The 5,729-nt window shown below is 44.1% G+C and overlaps 1 pseudogene; it reads left to right on the top strand.

Annotated features, from left to right (window-relative positions):
• Positions 1-2,346: 2,346 nt before the first annotated feature.
• Positions 2,347-5,599, top strand: LOC102980701 (serine/threonine-protein kinase MARK2-like; annotated as a pseudogene).
• The last annotated feature ends 130 nt before the right edge of the window (positions 5,600-5,729 follow it).

The raw sequence follows: 5,729 nt of genomic DNA, 5'->3' as shown, positions 1-5,729 counted from the left end.
AAAAAAAAAAAAAAAAAAAAACATTATTGGGACAATTGACAAAACTGGAATATGAACCATAGATAAAAGTACTGTATTAATTAACTTCTAAATTTAATAACTGTACTGTGGCTATGTAAGAAAATACCTTCGTTCTTAGGAAACGGGCACTGAGGTATGATGAAATAAAGGGGCCTCAGCCATGCAGCCTCCTTTCATATGGTCCAAAAAATTAAAAATTTTATGTATATGTGTACACATACACACACACACAGAGAAAACAAGAGAGAATGATAAAGCAAATGTGGCAAAATGTCAAAAATCAGTGAATTTGAGTAAAGAGTATTTGGGTATTCTCTATACTAGCAATTTTCCTTAAGTTTAAAATTATCTCAAAGTTAGTTGTTTGTTTTTTTAATCTATAGAGAAGGGAAAGTACTGGGAGTAGAGATGAAACAAAATTGGCCACAAATTAACCACTGTTGAATCTGAGTGATGAACACATGGGGTTTATTATACTCTTCTGCCTACTATTGTATATATTTTTAAATCAAGTCATAAGGTACCATGATAAAATGATTGTTTTGTAAAACGTCTGTGTGCTCACACATGTAATAGTGGCATATGTATGCGCAAGTCTGTGTACATGTGGGTGATTATGGTGTGTGCACATTTGTACACACACATGAATGTGACCAACTGTGCACACATATGTACCAAAGACTATTTACCAAAGGGTCCAAAGTGCCTCTTTCTCAACAAGGCCACATAGGATTTGATCTTGAGAAACTTAACACACTCTTCCTCAACTTTCCCTTCCATAAAATGTGAATGACAGTAGGAACTACCTCCTCTGGTTATTAGTGAAGTTTAAACATGTTAATATATGTAAAATGCTTAGAACAATGCCTTACACTGCTTTTACTATTATTTTTTAGGTAGTAACATCATGGGTAATTTTTGCTGTCTCCTTTACACCTTTCCTTATTGTCCGAATTTTCTTTTTTACAGTAACTTCATAGTCTGGAAAAAAAAAACTTTTTTTATTTTAGCAAAATAACAGAGAGAAGGAAGGAAAGAAGGAAGGGAGGAAGGGATAAACAGAGGAAGGAAAGAAAGGAGGAGAGAAGGGAGGGAGGGAGGGAAGATTTGCCCTCTAGGGCTAATTCCAATTTCCCCTACAGCTGAACTCCTCATTGGATCTTTTTTTTTTTATAAATTTACTTATTTTATCTATTAATTTTTGGCTGCATTGGGTCCTCGTTGATTCATGTGGGCTTTCTCTAGTTGCGGCAAGCGGGGGCTACTCTTCATTGCATTGCGTGGGCTTCTCATTGCGGTGGCTTCTCTTGTTGTGGAGCACGGGCTCTAGGTGCGCGGGCTTCAGTAGTTGTGGCACGTGGGCTCAGTAGTTGTGGCTCGTGGGCTCTAGAGCACAGGCTCAGTAGTTGTGGCGCACGGGCTTAGTTGCTCTGCGGCATGTGGGATCTTCCCAGACCAGGTCTCAACCCCGTGTCCCCTGCATTGGCAGGCGGATTCTTAACCACTGTGCCACCACGGAAGCCCCCACTGGATCATTTTAATCGCTATTATTTGAATAAGACTTGAGGGGATTTTTTTTTCCCCCCAGGAAAATTAAAAATTATTTTGTAATGCAAATGGTCCTTCTCTGGCGTATTTGTCCTATACTTAGGGAATTGGAAGTTTCTTAAAGGCAATGCAAACATGAGTGCCCATTCAGATAAGGGCAATCTTTTCTCTTTTCCTAATTTTAATTTTGAACATTTTTTAAAATATAAAAATAAATAAATAAATTTATATTTAAAAAAATAGGGCTTCCCTGGTGGCGCAGCAGTTGAGAGTCTGCCTGCCAATGCAGGGGACACGGGTTCGTGCCCTGGTCTGGGAAGATCCCACATGCCGCGGAGTGGCTGGGCCCGTGAGCCATGGCAGCTGAGCCTGCACGTCCGGAGCCTGTGCTCCGCAACGGGAGAGGCCGCAACAGTGAGAGGCCCGCGTACAGCAAAAAAAAAAAAAAAAAAAAAAAAAAGTTACCCAGATCACTATATAATTACAAATGTGGTGTCATAAAGGAAGGTGTCACACCGTATATACTTCAATTTTACTTTTGATTATCTACTACTAATAATAACTTTGACTAACACTGGTTGTGGTATTAATTAGGAGACTTCCAGTTGTGACAGAAACCCAACTGAAAGTAGCTTAAGAGAAAAAAGGAATTTATTTGTTCACCCTTGGCACACCCAGAAGCAGAAGCTTAAATGATAACTCCCTTTGAATTTCCAGACCCCAGCTTCCTCCTCAGTGTTAATTTCTCAGGCAGCCTCTCTCAATGGGGTCAAAGAGATGGTTACTGGCAATCCAGGTAGACAAGGATCTATAAAATTCTAGATCCAGGGGAAAGAGAGATGCCCTCTGTCCCAAGGTCCCTGTATCAAACCCTTAAAGAAGACCTGATATGCCCAATTTGGACCATGTGCTCTTTCTGAACCAATCCTTCAGGCCAAAGGAATGAATGCTCCCATTGGTCAGCCTGGATCCTATGCCCACGCATTGTGCCTGGGGGACTGGCAGGATAGATGCCATCCAAACTCTAAAGAATGGTTGTCATACCAGCGTAAGAGGTGTTGGATGGTCAAAAGCCATCTGGCCACCCCATGGCAGGGTCTGAAATTCTGCCTCTTCACAAAGCCTTCATAATAGAGTGCACACTCCGAACCAAATTCGGGCAGGTGGGGATAGAAGGCAAAGGCTTCCAGCTTCCAGCTTGGTTAATGTCTTAGCAGGCTGAGTCCACCAGAGGTCAGGGCAGAGCACAAAGCAGGAATGGTCCAGGAGCTGGCTCTTCAACCCTGCTCAAATCAGCAGCTCACACCTCAGTCCCTGGGAACACTGAGACTGCAGTCACCAGAACCAAAACCCAGGCTGCAGCAAGGGACCAGATTTCCTTCAGAATTGGCTGCCTAAGGAACAGGTATAGACGGGACCAGGGGCAGACAGGGAGAGAGAAGTGATTTCTAAAACATTCTATTCTGCAGCTGTACATGTTATGCTGAAGAAGCACAGCTACATTGCCCCAGAATCATGGAAAATGAAGCACAAAATGTATCAGGACAGAATTGACCAGAAAAGCTAGATTCTGGTCTCTGCCACCACCTGCTTCTCTCGACTCTCCTTCCACCACACTTCTGCCTGCTCTCTATGTCAGCCACACTGATTGACTTTCTGCAATTCAATCATACCAAGCCTGTTTCCTCAGAGCCTTTTGCCTTGTGGTACCCTCTGCTCAGAGAGTCCTTTTCTTAGATCTTGTCCCTTCCTGTCAAGGAAATTTCATATGAAATGTTAGTACCCATCTAAAGTAATGTCCCACCCAGTAGCACTAACACATCACCATGTTTATTTCCTTCATATCATTCACCACCCTTCTCAATATGGCTGTTAATTTGTTAACTTGTCGTTTTCCCCACCCCACAACAAAGCATAGGAAACTCAGGGACTTTCTTCTGAAGTTTATCCAGCACCCAGAATAGTGCCTCCTCAGAGCATAAGGGCCCAGGAAACATTTGATGAATGAACAAACTAATGAATGAGCCCCAGTTTCCCACATATAAAATGGTTAGATTATGCTATATTAGCAATGGCTACCATACATTGACCATACATTGCATGTTGGGCACATTGGTTGGGCACTTCGTTGCAGTGTGCGGGCTTCTCATTGTGGTGGCTTCTCTTGTTGCAGAGCACAGGCTCTAGGCGCACAGGCTTCAGTAGTTGTGGCACGTGGGCTTAGTTGCTCCATGCCATGTGGGATCTTCCTGGACCAGGGCTCGAACCCATGTTCCCTGCATTGGCAAGCGGATTCTTAACTACTGCGCCATCAGGGAAGCCCCTGCCATTGTGTTTTGATTCCATTATAAAGATCAGTTCATCAGGTAGTGTGAAAAGTGATTTTCTTTTGAGGTGACCTGGACCAATCTCACCAGCTTTTCCCAGGTTTAAGCTGATCTTGGGACACCTTGCCTTCAACCCCCGCAGCAAATCTAACATGCTGCAGGGCTTTCCACCATCTCTGCTGAGGAGGAGACCCATGCTGGCAACAACCAGCTCCTCAAGACCAACAGCAAGGGTACTTTTGCCAAGGTGAAGTTGGCCTGACACATCCTGACTGGGAAGGAGGTAGCTGTGAAAATCATTGACAAGACTCAACAGGATTCCTCCAGTCTCCAGGGACTATCCCACAAAGTAAAATTCATGAAGGCTTTGAATCATCCCAATACAGTGAGGTTATCTGAAGTGATGGAGGCTGAGGACAAGACTCCTTGTCATGGAATATGCTACTGGAAGAGAGTACCTAGTGGCTCTTGGCAGTCTGCAAGAAAAAGAGATCCAAGTCAAATTCTGCCAGATAGAGTCTGCTATAAAGTACCAGCACCAGAAGTTTATTAACCTGGATGCTGACATGACCACCAAGATTGCAGACCTTGGCTTCTGCATCAAATTCACCTTTAGCAATAAGCTGGATACCCTCTGTGGCAGTCCCCTGTTATGCTGCCCTGGAACACTCCCAGGGCCAAAAGTATGATGGACCCTCCATTGCTGTGTGGAGCTTAGGAGTCATCCTTTATACTGGTCAGTGGATCCCTGCCTTTGATGGGCAGAACTTCAAGGAGATATGAGAGGGAGTACTGGGCAAAATATACCATATTCTCTTAGACTTGTGCATGGAATATGAAAACCTGCTCAAGAAATCTTTCATTTTCAATCCCAGCAAGAGAGATACTTTAGAGTAAATCATGGAGGATTCATGAACGAATGTGGGTCATGAAGATGAGAAGCTAAAGCTTTATGGAGAGCCACTCTCTAACTACAGGACCCTGAAGACTGAGCTGATGCATCCATAGGTTACACACAGAAAGGGATCCTAGGACTCACTTAGGTTAATTGCAAAACACTGCAGCCCAGCACAACCTCCAGTGTGTCCCTGTGGCCTCCTCCCCCACCCAAAACTTTAGCAGCGATGCTGGGACCCCAGATGGAACAAATTTCCTCCACAGTTTATCCAAAGGAAATTCCCTACACACTGGGCAGTACATTTGGGATCAGCAGATTTTTGCCCCAATGTGATCCCAGCCTCTCCCTCGGGCAATAACCACAGCTAGCACTGGGCCACTGGTGGCTTCTTCAGCAAGTTCTCCCTCAAGTTTATATGAAGATATGCTTATTTCAGGTGTGCCAGAAGGAACCTGCATAAACCTGCAAGCAAACAGCAGATGGAGATACTCAAAGCTAGGGAGGCCAAGCCACACACTGCACTTTACATGGAGTATGAAAATCACAAACTCCATGGAGTCCTTTAACATGCCATGAAAATTCAGCAAGGTGCTCGACACAAAAAGCTGCCTGTATGAGCTGAATAAGAAATGGTGCTACTGTGTATGCATGGCACCCCAGGGACAAGAAGGCTTCCTGCAGTAGGAGGCAGAGGTGTGCAAACTCCCACAATGGTCCCTCAACAGGGTCATTTAAACACACAGCCAGCACCTCCATGGCCCTCAAAAGCATTGCCTCTAAAATAACCAAGGAGCTTAAGCTTTAAAAGGCTGCCAGATTTTTAGGGCAGTGAAACAAACTACTCTATATGATACTCTTTTTTTTTTTTTTTTTTTTTTTTCGGTATGCGGGCCTCTCACTGTTGTGGCCTCTCCCGTTGCGGGGCACAGGCTCCA

The sequence above is a fragment of the Physeter macrocephalus genome, chromosome 8, assembly GCF_002837175.3.
Source record: "Physeter macrocephalus isolate SW-GA chromosome 8, ASM283717v5, whole genome shotgun sequence".
Lineage (NCBI taxonomy): Eukaryota > Metazoa > Chordata > Mammalia > Artiodactyla > Physeteridae > Physeter > Physeter macrocephalus.
Note: the sequence above shows the minus strand (reverse complement) of the source record. Positions and strands in the feature narration are given on the sequence as shown.